General features: G+C 35.0%; 1 non-coding gene across 1 annotated transcript; it reads left to right on the top strand.

The window, feature by feature from the left end:
- The first annotated feature begins 22,259 nt into the window (after positions 1-22,259).
- On the top strand, positions 22,260-22,366 carry LOC122095522. Its single transcript, XR_006145165.1, has one exon. It is a non-coding gene; the product is annotated as a U6 spliceosomal RNA (small nuclear RNA).
- The last annotated feature ends 821 nt before the right edge of the window (positions 22,367-23,187 follow it).

Raw genomic sequence — 23,187 nt, 5'->3', positions numbered from 1 at the left:
GTTTGAGCCACTTTATCTAGTAAAGGTATACAATTTCAAAATGTCTGGATATTGCCTGTATTTGTGCTTAACATATATACCTAACCTTAATTTTCCCCCTCTTATGTTTAGTACTCTGAGTTGAAAACATTGGCTTTCTTGATATACATGGCTTTGTTTGGAATGGAATCCCATAACAATCAAAAAAATCTCCCAAAAGTTTATGTCAAAAACCATGGAAAAGAAGACTTCAGGCTGGAAAAAAACACTAATCCTTAATTTATAAATTCAATATATTTATAGTGTTAGTCAGTGCTTTCTTAAGTATGAGAAGAGAACGAAGGCAGAAATGTGAAAAATGTCAGATATAATTTTGATAACATTCTAGGTCTCTGTAGAAATTTTGTAGTTGTCACTTCATGTTATCTTACTACCTTAAAGCTTGCTTTATTAAAACCCTCTGGGTAGATATTGCTTGGGCTGACTGGTAATCTTCTCCAAGAAATGAACCTTATTTTAGAAGGCTGATGGTGTAGTAAATAAAGGAATGTTGAGAAAGAGGACAGGTATTGTCACAGAATGAGCCGACCAGGTTCAACAGCTGAACAGCAAAACAAAGCAGTTTCAATTCTGATGATCCACTAGGGAAGATATTTGGATATCCATATACACATATGCATATGCATGCATGCATGAAATCGTAATTCTCCAGTAGAATGTTGAGAAATTTGGCCTGACAATTATAAAACTATATCAAACTTGTTGCAGGAAAGGTACAGTAAAATATTAATATTTTAGCATAGATTTTGCATTGATTTTGTAAAGAATGAAAATTCTTCCTTCGTTTTATACTTTACAAATATCCTTAGTAGAGTCTGTTTTTTCATATTGTAGTAGGAGAATCTATACAATGCTGAGAATTGGAATTACACAAAATATGCAATTTGGCTGGGAACTGGAATTTGAAGTATGTAATCTTAGCTGGTTAAGAGATTGAGATCTGAACATAATAGTGTGAAGCTAGCCTAAGAGGGAAACTTCATTAAATTCTTATCTCCAATTAACCACCAGGGGAAATGAAGTTCCAGTTCAACTTATATGTAGAGCACTGGCCTTGAACACAAAAGCACCATCCAGGCCCTGAGTTTAAGCCCTAGGATCACCAGAAACAAAAACACAAGATACAACATGGAATTAGATATTTTATAATGAAGTATATTTTAATAAAATCTACATTGTTACAAAGACTAGACTTCTGTGTTAGCTTTATAATCTACCATAATAAGTGATATTGTCCATTTACTAAGCAGAAAGGCTTACTCAGATTTACAAGTCTGAAGGTTTCAGTGTATGTTCAGTTGGTTTTATTGTTTGGAGGGCTGTGACAAGACAATGTCAAGGTGGGAAGTATGTCAAAGAGAAATGTTTTTTACCTAGAATGATTTAAAGATAAAAGACGAAAGTATGTGAGAGGCTATGTTATCATGGGTTTCACTCTGAAGAACGTAATCTCCAGAAGAACTATTGAGGTATTCTCCACAATCTGGGAGGAAGTGGAAAGTATTTTTTCTTTAACACATAGGTCTTTCTGCGGCATTCTAAATTCAAATGGCAACATTTTCACCAATGATAATGATTTGTCCAAGGGTGGCATTAATTAGATATTTCAAGAAATTCTAAGCAGATCTAAGCAGACTAAATATTTTATGGAATTCCTATTAAAATATTTTCTTTCAGACTGACTGGGTCTTAATATTACACATGTGTATATCTGTGTGTTTGTATGTGTGTATGTGTTTGAATAAATTAATACAACGATGTAGCTGATAAAAATAGTCCTATGGCCTTTTGTTTTTCTTCTCATAATATGAAAGCCTGTAAAAATTACCAATCAATATTTATTGCAGCATTATTTACCATAGCTAAGATATGGAACCAACCAAGATGCCCCTCAGTAGATGAATGGATCAAGAAAAAATGGTATACATACACAATGGAATTCTATGCCTCCATCAGAAACAATGCCATTGCCCCATTTGTTAGGAAATGGAAAAACTTGGAAAAAATTATATTAAGTGAAGTAAGCCAGGCCCAAAGAAACATAGGTCCCATGATTTCCCTTATTTGCAATATCTAGTATATGTATGAGTCAAGCAGAAAAGGTCAGATAATGTGATGTTAGGAAAATGAACCCTTAGATATGTATTTTAATGTTTTTTTTTCTTTCATGCATGTGTTTCTAACGCATTTATAAGATTATTTCTTTGTTGCTTTGTATGTCCCTCCCCCACAGTATAACCCGTGCTTTCACTATATTTGATGTCAGTATAACTTGTGGAGGAGATGGGGAAAAACACGTCGTTTAAGGGTTCAGGTGGACCTGTTGCAACAATGAGAAGTACAAGTTGTCATGTCCAAAACGAGCTTTACAACGTCGGTGCGGGGGGGGGGGGGGGAGGTGAAGGATTGGAATTGGGGGGGTGGGGAGAGGCTGGGAAGGGATGTGAAGGGTAAACAAAGGAGGAGGCTGCAATGCTTGGTAAGAAATGTATGCATTATCCTGCCCATGTAATTGTAACCCCTCTGTACAGTAAGTTCACAAATAAAAAAATGAAAAAAAAATTACCAATCAAATAACATCCAAGATTAAAACATTAGTTCTGTCCAAAAGATTTGCATGCAAACCCAAGAATGTCCACCTCATTTCAGACCACCATGTTGTAGGAAAATTTAAGTCTATAAATTATGTTGTCACCAAGGAAACAACATACAATATTTCTTTTAAAAATACCTAGATTGCAGAACACTTTACCCAGAAAATTGAAGGAATATAATTTATGCGATTTAATATAAATATTTAGACACTTAAATGTATATTCTATTATTATTATTATAATTGTGAAATATCTTACAGAGGGTTTACAATTGTTTCCTCCTCCTTTATTTCCCCATACCATCCCTTCCCCTCTCCCCCTCATCCACACATCCCTCTACCACCACCCTCCCCACCACCCCCTCCGCACACTCTACCAATGTTGTAAAGTTCATTTATCGACATAACGTCTTATACATCTCATTGTTGTAATATGTGTCCAACTGTAAACCTATTTAAACTGTTTTTCCCATTCCCTCCAAAAATTATATCAACATCAAATACAGTGAAAGCAGCACTTATAGCCTGGGGGAAGTACATACACAGCCACAAACAAATCATCTTATAAATATGTTGAAAACAATAACAAGAAAGACAAGAAAACTTTTGAATCCATATCTTGGGATTCATTTCTCCAAACAACAACCTGTCTAACAGTTTCTGTTTGTCTCAGACATATATTAGTTATTGCAAATAAGGGACACCATGGGATCTATGTTTCTTTGGGTCTTACTTTGGGACTTACTTCACTTAATATAATTTTTTCCAATCTTTCCATTTCCTAACAAATGGGGCAATGTCCATTGTGTATATATACCACGTATTCTTGATCCAATCAAGAATATGCCTAGATTGGTTCCCTATCTTAGTTATGGTAAATAATGCTGCAATGAGCATAGTGACGCTGGTAACTTTAGTATGGTTTTGTTTGTGATCATTTGAGTAAATGCCCAAAAGTGGGATTGCTGAGTCATAGGGGAGCTCTATGTGGAATCTTCTGAGGAACCTCCATAACAAATTCCAAAATGGTTGAACAAGTTTCTACTCCCACCAAAAATGCAGTAAGGTTCCCTTCTGCTCACATCACATCCAGTATTTGTTGTTATTAGGGTTCTTGATTATAACCATTTTAACTGCGGTGAGGTGGTATCACAATGTTGTTTTCATTTGCATTTCTTTTCTGGCTAGGGAGGTTGAGCATTTCTTCATGTGTCTATTGTCCATCCTTCATTCGTATTCAGAGAAGTTTCTCTTTAAGTATTTAGTCCACTTATTTATTGGCCAGTTGTTCCTTTGAGGATTTGTTGTTGGGGGATTTCATTTTTTGAGATCCAGGTATATTTTAGATATGAGACCCTTGTCCGATGTATGGCTAGGGAAGTTCTCCCAATCAGTGGGCTTTCTATTGATCTTGCTAGCTATATCCATTGCCAAGCAGAAGCTCTGCAAATTCATTCAATCCCATTTGTTCCACCTTTCTTTGATTTGTTGTATTTCTGGGTCTCTATTAAGAAAATATTGGTCTGGGCAAAGGAGACCGAGGGTTTCTCTTACGACATCCTGGAATGTTTTCAGAGTGTCTGCTTTAACTCTGAGTTCTTTGATCCATTTGGAGTTGATTCTGATTCAGGGTGATATATAAGGATGTAGCTTTAGTTTTCTACAAGTGATTAACCAATTTTTCCAGTACCATTTACTGAAGAGGCTGTCTTTCTTTATTCATGTTTTTAGCACCCTTATTGAAGATTATAGTTCTATAGGTCTGTAGGTTCATTTCTGGGTTTTCAATTCTATTCCATCTATCCTGAGGTCTGTTCTTATGTCAGGACCAAGCTGTTTTGATTACTATAGCTTTGTAGTAGAGTTCATAGTTTGATATTTATATTCCTCCAGCACTGTTCATTCTGTTAAGGAACATTTTGCTATTTGGGGTCTTTATTATTCCATATGAATTTTTGGATTGCTTCTTCTATTTCCTTGAAGAATGAGGTTGGAATATTGATAGGTATCACATTGAATTTGTAGATAGCCTAGGGAAGTATTTCTGTTTTCATGATGTTGATAATTCCAATCCAGGAGCATGGAAGGTTTTTCCACATTCTAATTTCTGTTTTAATTCCTTTTTAAAGTTTTTAAAGTTTTCATCATTGAGGTCCTTCACTTATTTGGTTAAGTAAATTCCTAGGTATTTTATTTTTTGTGGGGCTATTACAAATGGAGTTGCTTTCCTGATTTCAGCCACGCTTTACCCATTGTTGGCGTACAGAAAAGGCATTGATTTTTGAGGGTTAATTTTATACCCTGCTACTTTTCCAAAGGTTAGAATCAGCTTGAGGTATTTAGGACTGGAGTCCGTGGGATTCTTTTAAGAGAAGATCACGTCATCTGCAAAGAGGGAGAGTTTTACGTCATCTTTCCCTATTTGAATCCCTTTTATGTTTGCATCTTGTCTTATTGCTGTAGCTAGGCATTCTAATGCTAAAATGAAGAGAAATGGAGAGAGTGGACATCCTTGTCTTATTCCTGAGTTAGGAGGAAATGGCTTTAGTTTTTCACCATTAAGTTTTATGCTGGCTGTAGGTTTGTAAGTTTGTCATACACAGCCTTTATTGTATTGAGGAATGTTCCCTAGATTCCTAATTTTTCCAGAACCCTCATGACAAAGGGTTATTGAACCTTGTCAAATGTTTTTTCTGCAACTATTGAGATAACCATGTGGTTCTTATCCTTGCTGTTTGTGATGTGATGAATTATACCAGATTATTTGGTTATATTGAACCAAGTTTGCATCCCTGAAATGAATCCTGTTTGATGCTGGTGTATGATTTTGGGGATGAATTGTTCAAGTCAATTGGCCAAAATTTTGTTGAGAAGTTTTGCATCAATACTCATCAAAGAAAGAGAACAAAGAAATGGGTCTATAGTTCTCTTTCTTTGATGAGTCCCTGCCTGGTTTGGGGATGAGGGTTATGATGGCTTCATAGAATGAGTTCGGTAGTGAACATTCTCCTTCAATTACATTGAAGATTTGAAGGAGTATTGGTGTGAGCTCTGACATGAAGGCCTTGTAGAATTCCACTGTAAATCCATCTGGTCCTGTGCTTTTCTGAGGTGGGAGGACTTTTATTACTGTGTCTATTTCAATACTTGATATGGGCCTGTTAAGATGGTTTAACTCATCTTGGTTTACTTTCAGCATTACAATATTTGCTAGGAAAACGTCCATTTCTGCCTGGTTCTCTAATTTATTAGTATAAAGGTTTGAGAAATATTCCGTTATAATGTTCTGAAGCTTAGTTGTTTCTGTGGTGATGTTTCCATTCTCATCTCTGAGTTTATTTATTTGAGTTATTCTCTTCTTTTTCTCATAAGATTTGCTAAGGGTCTGTCAAATTTGTTAATTTTTCAAAATACCATTTCTTTGGGGTTTTTTTGGTTCTTTCTGTTTTCATATTTGGATTCTAATTTGTTTAATTCTGATGTAATTTTAATGATTTCTTTCCATCTACTGTATTGCGTTTATCTTGTTTCTCTTTTTCAAGGTGGTTCAGATATCTCATTAAATTGTTGGTTTCAGATCTCTCCAATTTGTTGATGTAGGAACTCAGAGCTATAAACTTGCCTCTGAGTACTGCTTTTGCTGTGTCCCAGAGGAGCTGGTAATTTATGTGTTCATTTTTGTTGAATATCATGAACATTTTAATTTCCTTTCTCATCTCTTCCATGACCCACTGGTGATTCAACAGTGTGTTGTTCAGCCTTCATGTGTTACAGGAAGTTCTTTGGTGGATTTTGGTGTTGAGTTCTAACTTTATTCCTTTGTGGTCTGGGAGAATGAATGGTATAAATTTAATATTTCTGAATTTGGACAAGTTTGTTTTTTGACCTAAAATGTGGTCTGTTTGGAAAATATTTTGTGTGCTGCTGAAAAAAAGGTGTATTCTGATGCTGCTGGGTGATATATTCAGTAGATATCTGTTAAATCTAGCTGATCTATGCAGTTGTTTAGATGTGCAGTTTCTCTACTGAGTTTTTGACGTGTTGATCTACATAGTCAAGATAGTGGTTTGTTAATGTCGCCAGCAATTGATGTCTTTGCATCTATGTGAGATATGAGGGAAAGCAGTGTTTCTTGGATAAATTTTCGTGTTCTCTTCTTTGGCAAATATATATTTAGAATTGTAATAATCTCCGGAGGGGAGATCCCCTAATTATTATGTAGCGACTTTGGTAATCTCTTCTCATTAATTTTAATTTGAAGTCATTTTACATCTGATATTTGGATTGAAACACCTACGTATTTATAGGAGTCATTTGCTTGGTAGATTTTGTTCGGGCCTTTCACTTTCAAAAGTTGTTTGTTTGTATGGGCAAGGTGTTACTCCTGAAGGCAGCAGATAAAGGAATCTTGCTTTTTAATCCAACTAGACAGTCTATGTTGCTTAATTGGAGAGTTAAGTCCATTAATGTTCAGAGTTAGGACTAAGTGATATTTGGGAGTAGCAGGATACAACTGTAACATCATTATGGATGTTGACACTGGCATGGAATTCATTTCCTCTTTTATCTGACAAATGAATATACAAAATAACATAACTTTAACTAAATATCAAGACCTAACTAAACATATTACCAGAAAAGTCATCATGCAAGCCTTATTGCAACTAGGGTAAAAGAAAAATCTGTCATACTCATTCTGTATTTCTTTTACATGTTGATTTTTTTCTTAAATTATTTACTTTAGCTCGCATCTTAAAAACATTGTGTTAAATGATGTATATTTTGGTAATTAATTTTGGATGCCTCCTTAAATTTTGTTTTGAGTATAATGTCTCACTTCATTTACTAACTCATGAAATGATGCTGATTACAAAACAAATGCTAATAACCACTGTTTATAATACACAAAATCTCATAAGCAAGATTTCATGAAGCATTGGTTAACATTTTGATTTCATGGTCTCATGATGATGAGGCCTATCTGCAGGAGTACAGTTGTACCTAGATTCCTCAGTCTAAATTTAGCCACAGTTAAAAAATGTTTATATCTTTATCTGTCATCCATCAGAGATTAAACTTGAGTATAAAACCTATGAAAATGGTAAGGTAAGAATTTAGCTTTTCTGGACATAAAGTAAACAATATGCCTCATAGAGTAACTCATTAGTTTAAAGTCAAGCTGTTTCTCCAAAACATTCTAAATACTTCCTTACAATGTATATTATTCTAAAGAATGGAATGGGGAATGTGAGAAGAAGACTAACCAAGTATTGTCTTCAAATATACATAATTTGTATTTACCTCCTTTTTTTCGTTATAAGCATTTTTGATAAAACTCTTTGAATAATTGTTTTCCTGGTCTGCTATAATATGTCTTAGTTGCATATACCGACTACATTCAGAAAATGGTATGTAGTAATTAGGTAAGGAAAACATATTCAATAAATTGCAAAAAGTATATACCTATAGGGATAATATTTTGAAGAGTGCATTTGAAATATTCTAATATAATTATTAATTTGATTGTACAATTTCACATTGACAGTAATGAAGTAGATTACTTTAATGCTAATTGGACAAGATTGTCTTTCTAAATGAGCAAAACCAATATCTCCTTCTACTTTATCAAGGAAACAACTGAGCAAAAAATGGAAATTAACATATGAATCTATAACATCTTGAATGAATTTTTGTTTATTAACAAATATTAATTTCACAAAGTATTTTATTGTGTTATATACATCTGTCCATATAATGTAGCTTGGTAAATTATATTCCTTTTATTAATTTCATTATCCTATTTTTATACCCACGTTTTATTCTGTCATCATACTAACATAAAATATTTGAATATATATACTCCACAATATTTCTCTTCATCTCCTCTCTTACTTTTTTCCAAATTTAATCCTTTCCAACTTTTACACCTGAGTCATTCATTTTATTTTCTGAGTCTAGAGTCTGCATAAGAGAAATCTAGTATTTGTTTTTCACACTATGGCATATTGCTTTAATATGAATGTTTCCAGTTCTAACTATTTTCTTGAAGATGAAATGATTTCCTTATTATGTGTGGCTAAATAATATATCATTGTGCATATATGCATATATATTATAATTTCTTTAGTCAATCAGTGATTAAGGAACATTTAGTTTAATTCTGTAGTTATTTATGTTTTTTATGTGGGAGAAGGAAGGATGGAAATAATGATGTTTGGACTGAGAAACATGCTCTTTAGGCAGGCACTCTAGTATTTGAAACATCTTTCCGCTGCTCTTTCATTAGTATTTCAGTAATGCATTATATTCAAAAAGTAAAATTTAATTACATTTGCAAAGGAATTCTTTTTCAGTATCAATATTATTTTTTATTACAGTTTTACATTTAGTATGTCATATGAGTATGGGGGTGTATGTGAGCATGAAAATGCATGCATGTTTGTACATGTAGCTGACTCTAAGGAAATGGACACTGTGAGAAACAGGATTCAAATAAAAGTTTGAGACCTGTAAGTTGATAAATTAGTGTATAAGTCCAGTTTGTGGAGTGTGATTTCAAGGTCATATTTTTTAGGCTTCATACCAACAAAGTAGATGTTTCTAATCAAAAATCATAAGGAATAAAAAGCTACTCTGTTTCATAATCATTGTCTTAGTACTCTAGACATTTTTTATTAGTGAAAAATATGATTGGTCAGTAGTAAGCCTTTAGAAACTCTACATTTTCCCCAAAATCTTCAGATGTACTATTTGGAAATAAATTACAAATATATTTATAAACATACAGATACAATATGATTTTATATATCTAAATATATGTATATAATATAAAAGTATCATATATTTAGTTATGATTTAAATGTGTATCTTAAATATTTATTTAATTTTAAATGTAATTCATTTCATCATATATATATATGATGAAATGAATTACATTTAAAATTAAAAAATATATATATATATACATATATATATATGTCCACATATTTTTTTGGTAAGTCATGTGGCTTGAACTCTGGGCTTAAGTGCTATCCCTGTGCTCTTCAGCTCAAGGCAAGAGCTCTACTGCTTGAGACGTAGGTCTACTTCCAGTTTTCTGGTGGTTTATTGGGGATAAGAATGTCAAGATAAGTATTCAAATGTTTTTCCCCCCTTGGTATTATTTCTAACATATTTATATGATGTTTTCTTTGTTGCTTTGTATGTCCCTCCCCCATGGCATAACTCCTGCTTTCATTGTAGTTTATGTTGGTATAATTTGTGGAGGGGAAGGGAAAAAAACAAATTGTTTAAATAGGGATACAGGGGGACTCATTGCAACAATGAAATATACAAGGTGTTATATAGAAAAATGAACTTTACAACTTTGGCCGGGAGGTGGGGGTAGATGGGAAGGGATGGGAAGGTGAAACAAAGGAGCAAACAATAACGCTTGATAAGAAATGCACTAATTACCTTGCCCATGTAACTGTAACCTCTCTGTATGGTATTTTCACAATTTAAAAACAAAACAAAAATAAAACCTGAGAGAGTCCAGGACAAAGACGCCAGAAGCAGCAGGAGAGCAGATTCTGCTCAACACCAGCAAGAACTGACAAGGAGCAGATATCTTCATCCTGCAGATCACTGAACAGAGACCGGCCAGGAACCAAGACTGTGGTGTGAGTAGAACCCTGACATCCTTACTCCTCAGCGAGCAAAGGAGGGAAGGCCACCCCTCCCCCACCACCAGAGATCTCCATCTTTGATCCTGACAAAGCCCCACTGAGCAACTACCACCAACTCAGGCCTTGGTCAAAACAAAAGAGTCATTTAACTGCTCACAGGAACCTGACCTGACCTGCCAGGCTCAACTCCACCCAGAGCAAAGTCACACATCCCAAGCAGAGATTGCTTGGCCTCCAGAGAAGTGACTTTCTACATTGGGTAAACAGAGTCAGTGGTTGCCTCTCCCTACAGCAGACTAGATAATCAATTGAAATTTATTAAACAAAAAACCTAAGAATGTCTCTAGGCTGAGCTCTGTGAGTGTCTCAGGAGCCAACCCTTCAGGAAAAACCCTTCAGGCCTCAACCCTACCCAGAACCTAGCCTCATCACAGCATCTCCAAACCAGAGGAAACAGCCATCTCCCTCTTTTGTGATACTCAAAGCAGATTTCCCTCACAATGAACTAGCATGGGAGGCAGATCACAAAATCCTGGGTAATGCAGTGCATTTTTCTGCCTGCTCAAACAAACTAACTTAAGAAACAAATCAAGCCAGTGGAAAAACAACCACCACAAGCAGACCAGAGACTCCACCAAGAGACTGGTTAGGGACCCAGTGAGGATACAGGATTTTCTGATTCCCACCAAAAAGAAATCAAAGAACTCTTTTTTTAACTTTTTTAATTTTAATTTTTTTGAAAAATATTTTTTCGATTAATCTATTTTTTTCCTCTCATAAATTTTTAGGGGTGTGTGTGTGTGTGTGTGTGTGTGTGTGTGTGTGTGTGTGTGTGTGTGTATGTTTTTTATTTTTTTGACCTTTTAGTCTTTTTTTAATTCTTTACATTTTTTTTCTATTTCTTCCTTTTTTACATGACTTAATTGCTGTTCTGCTCATCCCCAGATAAATACCTGCCATTGATTATTAGACCTTATGCCCCATTGTGTACATACTTAATCCAGAAGTTTATCACTCAATTGACAACCTCAGGTTTAACTTCTTCATTAGCAGTATTATATCTTTATACCTATATAATTTTCAAGTAATTAATTTTAGGAAATTTTATTTTTTAGTTTTTCATACCTCTTTCTATCTCTCCCCTCTTCTCATCCTATCCTTTTCTTCTCTCAATATCACTTCTTTAAACTTATATAATTTTTACGTGTTTCATTTTTAAATTTAAATTTTTGTTTTTCCATTTTTTCTTGTTTTTTTGTTTGTTTGTTTTACTCACTCTCCTATCATTCTGTCGAATCCATTTCCCTCTCTGCGATTAGGATTTGGTTAAATTCACTCTTTTTTTTACCTCTCCACATCCCTCTAATACTATTTTTCAACACATTTCTCCTTAAACCTAAAAATTTCTGGTTTGCCAAATTTATATTTGCTGTTTTTAGCCCATAAATCCATAGTTGTTTGATGTGGAATAGATCGTATCTGATGAACTAGATTGTATCTGCAGCCATTTTGGTACAGTACTTTGGTTGATGCTTGCCTTAAAACAGTGTTCTAGCACAAAATTGGTGTTACTTTCATACAAAATGGGCAGAACAAGCCAGAAAAACACAAGAAAAATGGCAGGTCCGGGTATCTCAAGTCCCACTCATGACATCTGGTAACAGAACAATTCATGAATAATCCAGAGGAGAGTTCCTAAAGAGATCTACAAATACTACTGGTGAACATGGTGAATGAAAAGATTGAAAATCTGCAAAGGACTCAGTGTGAGCATGATAAGGAGAGAGAGGAGGCAAAGCAAAGGTTAATACAGGAATCTCGTGAACATGAGGAAGCTACTCAAAGATTGATACAGGACTTGAGTGAACAGGTTTTCGAACAGTCAAAGAGAAATTAAGGAATTGTGTGAACAGGCTGATAACAGTCAAAGAGAAAGACAGGAATTGCATGAGGAGGCTGAGAACAGTCAAAGAGAACTACAGGAATTGTGTGAAGATGAGGAAGCTAATCAAAGAGTAATACAGGCATTGTGAGAGTGGGATGAGACTAGACAAAGATCAATAGAAGCATTCATGGAATCCACAAACAGACAGCTGAAGGAATTCACGGAGATCACAAATGGAATGCTGAATGGAGACCGACAAAAGGAATGGGAATCCAAGGAAACATAGCCAATCAACTAAGTGATTTGAGAATAAACTCTGAACACCAAATTAAGGAAGTAAAAAAGTTTATACAAGATCTAAAACAAAGCTCCAAGAATAAATTTGAAGCCATCAAAGCTGACCAATTAGAAGGAAAAGAAATAAAAACCAAAGTAGAAAGCCTTGACAGTAGATTTGATCATGTAGAAGATACAATCAAGGGGATTGAAGATAGCCTAGATATTATAGTGAAACAACATACAACTATGCAAGACAAATCCAAGTAATATAACAGATCTATTCAACATTTTGAAGACACCATCAAAAGTCCTAATCTGAGGATAATGGGTATAGAAGAGCCCATAGGGACAGAAGTTAATGGTTTAGGAAATTCATTTAACAGGATGCTAGCAGAGAACTTCCCAAACATGCAAAAAGTTAGGCCTTTTCAGATACAAGAAGATTTTAGAACCCCAAATAGACCAGACCATAACAGTACATGCCACCTTGACATTAAAATCCGCAGAGGATCAATTCAGACCAAGGAAAAGATCCTTAAAGCTGTCAAGGAGAAAAGATCAACCACTTATAAATGGAAACCAATCAGAATAATCTCTGCTTTGTCAGCAGAGACAAAGCAAGAAGAGCCTGGAATGATGTATACCATGCCCTAAAGACAAACAACTATCAACCAAGATACTGTACCCAGCTATACTCTCCTTCATAACCTAAGGTCAAATAATAATTTGCCATAGCAAAGAAAAGCTGACATAATATATCTCCACTAAGCCAGCCCTACAAAAGATACTTAAAGATTTCCTCACATAGAAAACCAACAAGACAACAATAAGAGCAAAGAAACCGCACAAAAAGTGAGAATCCATGAACCATAAGAAGAACACAGTTGCCTCAGCGCCCAAGAAGTTGGATAACATGGCAGGAACTCCCAAAAACCTCTCAGTCATATCTTTCAACATTAATGGGCTTAACTCTCCAATTAAGCCACATAGATTATCTAACTGGTTTACAAAGCAAGATTATTCTATCTGCTACCTTCAGGAGTCACACCTTGCCCATAAAAACAAACATATTTTGAAAGTGAAAGACTAGAACAAAATGTACCAAGCATTCTTTGTGGTGAGGTGGTATCACAATGTTGTTTTGATTTGCATTTCTTTTATGGCTAGGGAGGTTTAGCATTCCTTCATGTGTCTACTGGCCATTCTTCTTTCCTCTTCAGAGAAGTTTCTCTTTATTGTACAGTTGTTTCTTTGAGGATTTGTTGGGGATTTAATTTTTTGAGTTCCAGGTATATTTTAGATATGAGACCCTTGTTCATTGTATGGATAGTAAATATCTTCTCTCAATCCGTGGGCTTTCTATTGATCTTGCTAGCTATATCCTTTGCCGAGAAGAAGCTCTGCAATTTCATGGAATCCAGTTTGTCCAAACTTTCATTGATTTGTTGTGTTTCTGGGTCTCTATTAAGAAAATTTCAACCTGTGCCAAGTAGACTTAGGGTTTGTCCTATTCCATCCTGTAATATTTTCAGAGTATCTGCTTGACTCCGAGGTCTTTGATCCATTTGGAGTTGATTCTGGTCAGGGTGATATATAAGGATATAGCTTTAGTTTTTTTACAAGTGATTAACCAATTTTGCTACATCATTTACTGAAGAGGCTGTCTTTCTTCCATTTTATATTTTGACCTCCCTTATCTAAGATTAGATGGCTATAGGTCTGTGGGTTCATTTCTGCGTTTTCAATTGTATTCCATTGGTCCTGAGGTCTGTTCTTGCGACAGTACCAAGCTGTTTTGATTACTCTAAATTTGTAGGAGGGTTTATAATTTGGTATTGATATTTCTCCAGCACTGTTCTTTCTGTTAAGGATTGTTTTTGTTATTTGGGGTCTTTAATTGTTCCATATGAATTTTTGGATTTCCTCTACTATTTCCTTGTAGAATGAGATTGGAATATTGATAGGTATCGCATTGAATTTGTAGATAGTCTTGGGGAGTATTGCCATTTTCACGATGTTGATCTTTCCATTCAAAGAGCATGGGAGGTTTTCCCACTTTCTAATATCCGTTTTCATTTCCTTTTTCAGATTTTTAAAGTTTTCATCATAGAGGCCCTTCACTTCTTTCGTTACTTTAATTCCTAGGCATTTGAGTTTTTGTGGGGTTATTACAAATGGAGTTGCTTTCCTGATTCAGCCACACTTTTCTCATTGTTGGCATACAGGAAAACCATTGATTTTTGAGGGATAATTTTATATCCTGTTATTTTGCCAAAGTTTTGAAGATGCTGGAGGGGATTTGAACAGAATGGAAAATTACTGCAATGTTTGTGGGGGTGTAAACTTGTTCATCTACTTTGGAAAATGCTATGGATATTCCTCAAAAGACTCCACATAGAGTTCCCGTGTGACCCAGCAATCCTACTTTTGGGCATTTAAGAATATGATCACAAATAAGACCATACTAAAACTACCAGCACAACTATGTTTATTGAACATTATTTACCATAGCTAAGATATGGAACCAACCCCGATGCTCCTCAGTAGATGAATGGATCAAGAAAATGTGGTATACATACACAATGGAATTCTATGCCTCCATCAGAAAGAATGGCATTGACTCATTTGTTAGGAAATGGAATGACTTGGAAAAATTATATTAAGTGAAGTAAGCCATTCCCAAAGAAATATAGGTCCCATGGTTTCCCTTATTTGCAATAACTAGTATATGTGTGAGACAAACAGAAACTGTCAGACAACTTGATGTTAGGTTAAATGAACCACATGTTAAGGATTCAATTTTTTTAATTTCCTGTGATTGTTTCTAAGATGTTTATAATATGATTTCTTTGTTGCTTTGTATGTATCTCCCCCAGAGTATAAGCCCTGCTTTCACTGTATTTGGTGTTGATATATTTTGTAGAGGGAAACGGAAAAAAAAAAAAACAACTGTTTAAATAGGCTTACAGGTGGACCCATTACAATTATAAGATGAACAAGAAGTTATATTTATAAATGTACTTTACAACTTCAGTGGGGTGGGAGGTGGATGGGTGGGGATGGGGCGGTAGGGGCCTGTAGGGGTGGGGGTGTGGAAATGGGAAGGGATCTTATGGGGAAACAAAGGATGAGGCAACAATGCTTGATAAGAAATTTACTCACTATCTTGCCCATGTAATTGTCAACCCTCTGTATAATATTTTCATAATAAAACAAAACCAAACAAAACAAAAAAAAATCTACCAAGCAAATGGCCCCCATAAACAGGCGGATGTTACAATCCTAATATCTGAAAAAAATGACTGCAAATTAAAATTACTCACAAGAGATTAAAAAAAAGTTTATTATATACTAATTAAGGGTTTCTCCTTCAGGAGGATATTACAATTCTGAATATCTATTCACCAAACAACGGAGAACCCAAATTTATGCAAGAAACACTACTTTCTCTCAAAGATCACATAGATACAAAGACATTAAATGTTGGGGGATTTAACACACTACTATCACTACTAGATAGATCAACTCTTCAAAAACTCAATAGAGAAACTGCACATCTAAACAACTGCATAGATCAACTAGTTTTAACTGACATCTACTGAGTATTTCAACCAGCAGCATCAGAATACATGTTTTTCTCAGCAACACATGGAACATTTTCCAAAATAGACCACATTCTACGTAACAAATCAAACTTGTCTAAATTCACAAATATTGAAGTAATACCTTGCATTCTTTTAGAATACAAGGGAATAAAATTAGAATTCCACACCAAAAGCCACCAAAGAGAGTCCTGTAACACATGGAGGCTGAACAACACACTGTTGAATCACCAGTGGGTCATGGAAGAGATGAGAAAGGTAATTAAAATATTCATGATATTCAACAAAAATGAGCACACAAATTACCAGCTCCTCTGGGACACAGCAAAGGCAGTACTCAGAGGCAAGTTTATAGCTCTGAGATCCTACATCAACAAATTGGAGAGATCTGAAAACAACAACATCTGAACCACCTTGAAAAAGAGGAGCAAGATAAACGCCAATACAGTAGATGGAAAGAAATCATTAAACTTAAGTCAGAATTAAACAAATTAGCATCCAAATATGAAAACAGAAAGAACCAAAAAGATAAAGAATTGGTACTTTGAAAAATTAACAAATTTGACAGACCCTTAGCAAATCTTATGAGAAAAAGAAGAGAATACACTCAAATAAATAAACTCAGAGATGAGAATGGAAGCATCACCACAGAAACAACTAAGCTTCAGAACATTATAATGGATTATTTCTCAAACCTTTATACTAGTAAGTTAGAGAACCTGGCAGAAATGGACATTTTCCTAGCAAATATTGTAATGCTGAATGTAAACCAAGATGAGTTAAACCATCTTAACAGGCCCATATCAAGTATTGAAATAGACACAGTAATAAAAGACCTCCCACCTCAGAAAAGCCCAGGACCAGATGGATTTACAGTGGAATTCTACAAGGCCTTCATGTCAGAGCTCACACCAATACTCCTTCAAATCTTCAATGAAATTGAAGGAGAAAGTTCACTACCGAACTCATTCTATGAAGCCATCATAACCCTCATCCCCAAACCAGGCAGGGACTCATCAAAGAAAAAGAACTATAGACCCATTTCTTTGTTCTCTTTCTTTGATGAGTATTGATGCAAAACTTCTCAACAAAATTTTGGCCAATTGACTTGAACAATTCATCCCCAAAATCATACACCAGCATCAAACAGGATTCATTTCAGGGATGCAAACTTGGTTCAATATAACCAAATAATCCGGTATAATTCATCACATCACAAACAGCAAGGATAAGAACCACATGGTTATCTCAATAGTTGCAGAAGAAACATTTGACAAGATCCAACATCCCTTTGTGATGAGGGTTCTGGAAAAATTAGGAATCCAGAGAAGATTCCTCAATAGAATAAAGGCGGTATGTGACAAAAACCTACAGCCAGCATAAAACTTAATGGTGAAAAACTAAAGCCATTTCCTCTTAACTCAGGCACAAGACAAGGATGTCCACTCTCTCCACTTCTCTTCAATTTAGTATTAGAATGACTAGCTACAGCAACAAGAAAATAGGCAAATATAAAAATGATCTAAATAGGGAAAGATGAAATAAAACTCTTCCTCTTTGCAGATGACATTAGCTTGTGTTTAATGAATACCACAGTCTCCACTCCCAAATAACTCAAGCTGATTCTAAACTTTGGCAATGAAACATGGTATAAAATTAACCCTCAAAAATTCAATAGCTTTTCTCTATGCCAACAATGAGAAAAGTGTGGCTGAAATCAGGAAAGCAACTCCATTTGTAATAGCCTCACAAAAATAAAATACCTAGGAATTAACTTAACCAAAGAAGCTAAGGATCTCTGTGATGAAAATTTTAAAAACTTGAAAAAGGAAATCAAAACATAAATTCGATAGTGTTCCCATGTTCCTGGATTGGAAGGATAAACATCGTGAAAATGGCAATACTTCCCAAGGCTATCTACTAATTCAATGCAATACCTATTGATATTCCTACCAGATGCTTCAAGGAAATAGAAGACGCAATGCAAAAATTCATACGGAAAAATTAAAGGACCCAAATAGCAAAAACAATCCTTAATAGAAAGAACAGTGCTGGAAGAATATCAATACCAAATTTCAAACTCTACTTCAAAGCTATAATATTCAAAACAACTTGTTACGGGCACAAGAACTGACCTCAGGACCAATGGAATAGAATTGAAAACCCAGAAATGAATCCACAGACCTATAACACTGTAATCTTCAATGAAGAATCTAAAAATTATAATGGAAGATAGATAGCCTCTTCAGTAAATGGTGCTTGCAAAATTGGTAAATTACTTGTAGAAAACGAAATCTATGTCCTTATATATCACCCTGCACCAGAATCATCTCCAAATTGATCAAATACCTCGGAGTCAAAGCAGACACTCTGAAAACTTTAAAGAATGGAGTAAGAGAAACCCTAGGTTTCCTTTGCATAGACCAATATTTTCTTTAAAGATACCCAGAAACAGAACAAAACAAAGAAAGGATGGACAAATGGGATTGCAATAAATTGCATAACTTCTGCATGTCAAACACATAGCTAGCAAGATCAATAGAAAGCCCATGGATTGGGAGATTTTCACTAGCCATACAAAGAACAAGGGCCTCATATATAAAGTATACCTGGATCTCAAAAACATTAAATCCCTCAACAACAAATCCTCAAAGAAACAACTTCCCAATAAATCAGTGGACTAAAGACTTAAAGAGAAACTTCTGTGAATAGGAAAGAAGGATGGCCAGTAGACACATGAAGAAACGCACAACCTTCTTAGCCAGAAAAGAAATGCAAATCAAAACCACATCGTGATACCTCCTCACCCAAGATACAATGGCTATAATCAAGATCTCTAATAACAACAGATGCTGGAAGGGATGAGGACAGAAGGGAACCTTACTGCATTGTTGGTGGGAGTGCCACTTTGGAAATTAGTATGGAGGCTTCTCAAAGACTTTACATAGAGCTATTCAATGACTCAGCCATCAGACTTTTGGGCATTTACCCAAGAGATCACAAACAAAACCATACTAAAGCTACCACCATAACTATGTTTATTGCAGCATTATTTACCATAGCTAAGATATTGAATCAAACAAGATGCCCCTCAGTAGATGAATGGATCAAGAAAATGTGGACTATATACCCAATGGAATTCTATGCTTCCATCAGAAATAATGACATTGCCACATTTGTTAGGAAACACAAAGAATCGGAAAAAGTATATTAGATGAAGTAGTCCGAGCCCAAAGAAACATAGTTCCCTTGGTTTCCCTTACTTGCAATCCCTAGTATATGTCTGAGACAAGCGGAAACATTCAGATAAGTTGATGTTTGGCGAAATGTACCCCAAAGTAAGGATTCAAATGTTTTTCTTTCTTATGATTGTTTCTAACAAATTTTTAAGATGATTTATTTCTTGCTTTGTATGTCCCTTCCACAAGGTATAACCCCTGCTTTCACTGTATTTTATGTTGGTATAATTTGTGAAGGGGAAGGGAAAAAACAAATGTGGATTCATTGCAGCAATGAGATGTACAAGATTTATGTCGAAAAACGAACTTTACAACTTTGGCTGGGGGGGGGGGGGATTAAAGGGGAGGTGGAGTGGGGAATGGGAAGGAATGGGAAGGGGAAACAAAGGAGGAGGCAAAAAAGCTTGATGAGAAATATACTCATTCCCTTGCACATGTAATTGGACCCACTGTTTACTATATTTTCACAATAAAAATTATCTGAAAAAATTGTATGAATGGATAGTGCATATGATTTTATTTTTCATTACAAACATAGAATGTAGTAAAAATTTTCATAGCAATTACACTGCACTAGGTTGAGGTCAGATTCAAATGTAAATAATATACTGTGTTCATGTACAGAATTTGAGCATCAAAAAATTTAATATGCCTGTGGTCCTAAAACCAATACCTTACTGATATTGTGTGACAAATACAATTTCCTATAAGTACAGAAATTTTCCTTGTATCTTTTTAATACATATTTTTATTGTAAATGTCCTGTGCACAGGGTTTAGAGTTACATAAATAAGGTAAAAGAAAAAGAACTTTTAGGTCAGAGGTTAAAAGTATCCTAACGTCTCAATGATTCCTATGAGATAAAATTTGTAATGGTAGTATAAGTGAAAAGGAATTCCTAGATCTGTTGTTTTGCCATTTAGAATAGGAAAGAATAACATCATGTCACTGTAATAACTCTTAAAGAATGCAAGGGTAACTGATGGTCGCTATCATGTTTCCACAATACCAGTGGATTCTGAAGGATAACAGTAGACCAGCAGAAATTCTAATTACCAGATATGGAGCATGAAAGAAAAAGAGAGGAAATGAGACAGTGAAAGAGAAAGAGAAATATCACAATACTGAAAGTGCATAACAGATAAACAAGAGCTGTATGAGAATATTCATACTGCTATCTTTAGACTCTACATCTACATTTGGAGGTATTTGATGTATGATAACCCATCAACATGAAATATAAAGTTATTTTGATAAAAATAAAAATGATTCAGAAGAAATTATAAATGCAAAAACAATCTTCACAGAAGCAAATTCTCAGAAATATTTCATCACTTTGAAAAGGATAAAGTGGCTGAAGTTAGTAGTATGACAATTCACAAAGACATAAAAAGATATTAATATATTTCATTATATATCCCAAAGAAGAAAGCAATTATTGTTTAGATGATTTTTTAAAACACAGTCTCTCAGGTGTTGGGAAGGTGGCTCAGTGGTAGAGTGCCTGCCTAGCGTGCACTGGGTTTGATTCCTCAGCATGACATAAGCAGAAAAAGATGGAAGTGTGTTGTGGCTCAAGTGGTAGCGCTAGCTTGGAGCTGAGGGAGAGCACCTAGGACCCAGAGTTCAAGCCCCATGACCAGAAAAATCAAAATATAAAACAAAACACAGTCTCTCACTTTTGTGGCCTCAACTCTGTAATACCACTGCTTCAGCCTAGGGCTAAGGTTTTAGGTGTGGATATTTATCAACACTCCTGATTCAGACTCTACTTAATCATTTTTTAAATAAATATTTTGTTCTTAATTTTCCTCTTTGTAAATTCACATCCTCTATAAAAAATGGTTTGGCCATCCCAGTAACCTTCTCAATGTACCTCCTAATGACGACTTTCAAAAAGTTGTATTATACTACAAGGAAAACAATGCTATAAATAAAGAAAACCAATAACAAAATATTAATGATTAAAATAAAAACTAAAATAATTATCAGTGTTTTCAGTATTTGAAGGGTATTACCTATTAAATTTTACTATTTTCTCATATCCCTGTACATTTAAAACAGGTTAAGGTTATGATATTCAACAAGAGGTTTTTAGGTTATGAGTAATCTTTAAAGTTACCCACTAAGATTACTATTTAAGTCTCATCTAATCATTTGTATATGTCTTATATCATTATTTGTTCCTCGCTAACATATAAAATAAGGAAGCCAGGGGCTAGGAAGGTAGCTCAGTGGTAGAGAGTTTGCCTTGCACGCTTGAGGCCCTGGGTTCGATTCCTCAGCACCACATAAGCAAAAAAATAACCCAGAAGTGGCGCTGTGGCTCAAGTGGTAGAGTGTTAGCCTTGAGCTGAAGAGCTGAGGGAGAGCGCCCAGGCCCATAGTTCAGGCCCCTGACCGGACCCCAAAAAAATTTTAAAACATAAAATAAAATAAGGAAGCCCTATAGTTTTAACAGAAACTTTGTAGTTAATAAAGTCTTAACTCTTTATATTCTGCTTCTTTACACAAAGACTTGGCAACTTCTCATTAGTAATGTTCATATAAACTCTGAAATATACATACATAGTAGCATATGTCTGTTACCACAAATCTTAAATACTTTAACGAAAAGTTTTATTACCTGCCAAACAGTCCTTGTTTTAGCATATATAAGCAAATTCCCAAAATATATTTAAACCATTAAAACTTTAAACTTAACACTTGCTGCAGTGTTCATTATGACAGGTGCCTTGTATAGAATAATTGAATTCCTCCTCCTACACATCTCTTGAACAACAAATATCTGGAATTATTTTGTTTTTGACCTGTCCATCTTGATTTTATTCTTAAATGTGTGCTTATGTAAGAAGTATATGGCTCTAAAATTTCATGAAAATTCTTTAAACTTGCTTTTTGTTGAATTGTCTAGTTTAAGAATATCAATTACACTTTATTTATAAAACATGTTCTATGTTCCATTCAGCATCACCTACTCTAACATTGGAACGATACAGAGAAGATTTGAATGGCCCCTGTGCAAGGATGGCAGGCAAATTCCTGTACCATTCCATACTTTTACAACAACAGATGCTGGAGGGGATGTGGCCACAAGTTAACTGTACTACATTCTTGGTGGGAGTGGCCACAAGTTAACTGTACTACATTCTTGGTGGGAGTGTCAACTTGTTCAACCACTTTGGAAAGTAGTATGGAAGTTCCTCAAAAGACTTCACATAGAACTCCCCTAAGACACAGCAATCCCACTTTTGGGCATTTACCCAAAAGATCACAAACAAGACGGTACTAAAACTACCATCACAATTTTATATTTATTGCAGCATTGTTTAAGATAGCTAAGATATAGAACCAACCCCGATGCCCCTCATCAGATAAATAGATCAAGAAAATGTGCTATTTATACCAATGAAATTCCATGCCTTCATGAGAAAGTATGGCATCACCCAATTTGTTAGAAAATGGAAAGACTTTGAAAAAAATTATTAAGTGATGTAAGCCAAGTCCAAAGAAACATAGGTCACAGGGTTTCCCTAATTTTTAATAACTAATATATCTGGGATAAGCAGAAACGGTCAAAATCTATGCACATATGACCAGATAAGATGTTGTTAAGGGAAATGAACCCCCCAATAGGAACACAACTGTTTTTTCTTTCTTGCTTGCTATTGTTCTAACGTACTTATAACAGGCTATGTGATGTTTTTTTGTTTCTTTATATGTTTCTCCCCCATGCTATAACCCCTGTTTTCACTATGTTTGAATTTGGTGTGCCCACCTCTTGTACATACGCTCCTGTAATTTGGGGAGGGGAAGGAAAAAACAAAATGCTGAAATAGGGATTCAGGTTGACCCATTGTAACAATGAGATGCACAAGACACT

Source organism: Dipodomys spectabilis, unplaced genomic scaffold, assembly GCF_019054845.1.
Source record: "Dipodomys spectabilis isolate Male_0828 unplaced genomic scaffold, ASM1905484v1 ptg000355l, whole genome shotgun sequence".
Classification (NCBI taxonomy): Eukaryota; Metazoa; Chordata; class Mammalia; order Rodentia; family Heteromyidae; genus Dipodomys; species Dipodomys spectabilis.
Note: the sequence above shows the minus strand (reverse complement) of the source record. Positions and strands in the feature narration are given on the sequence as shown.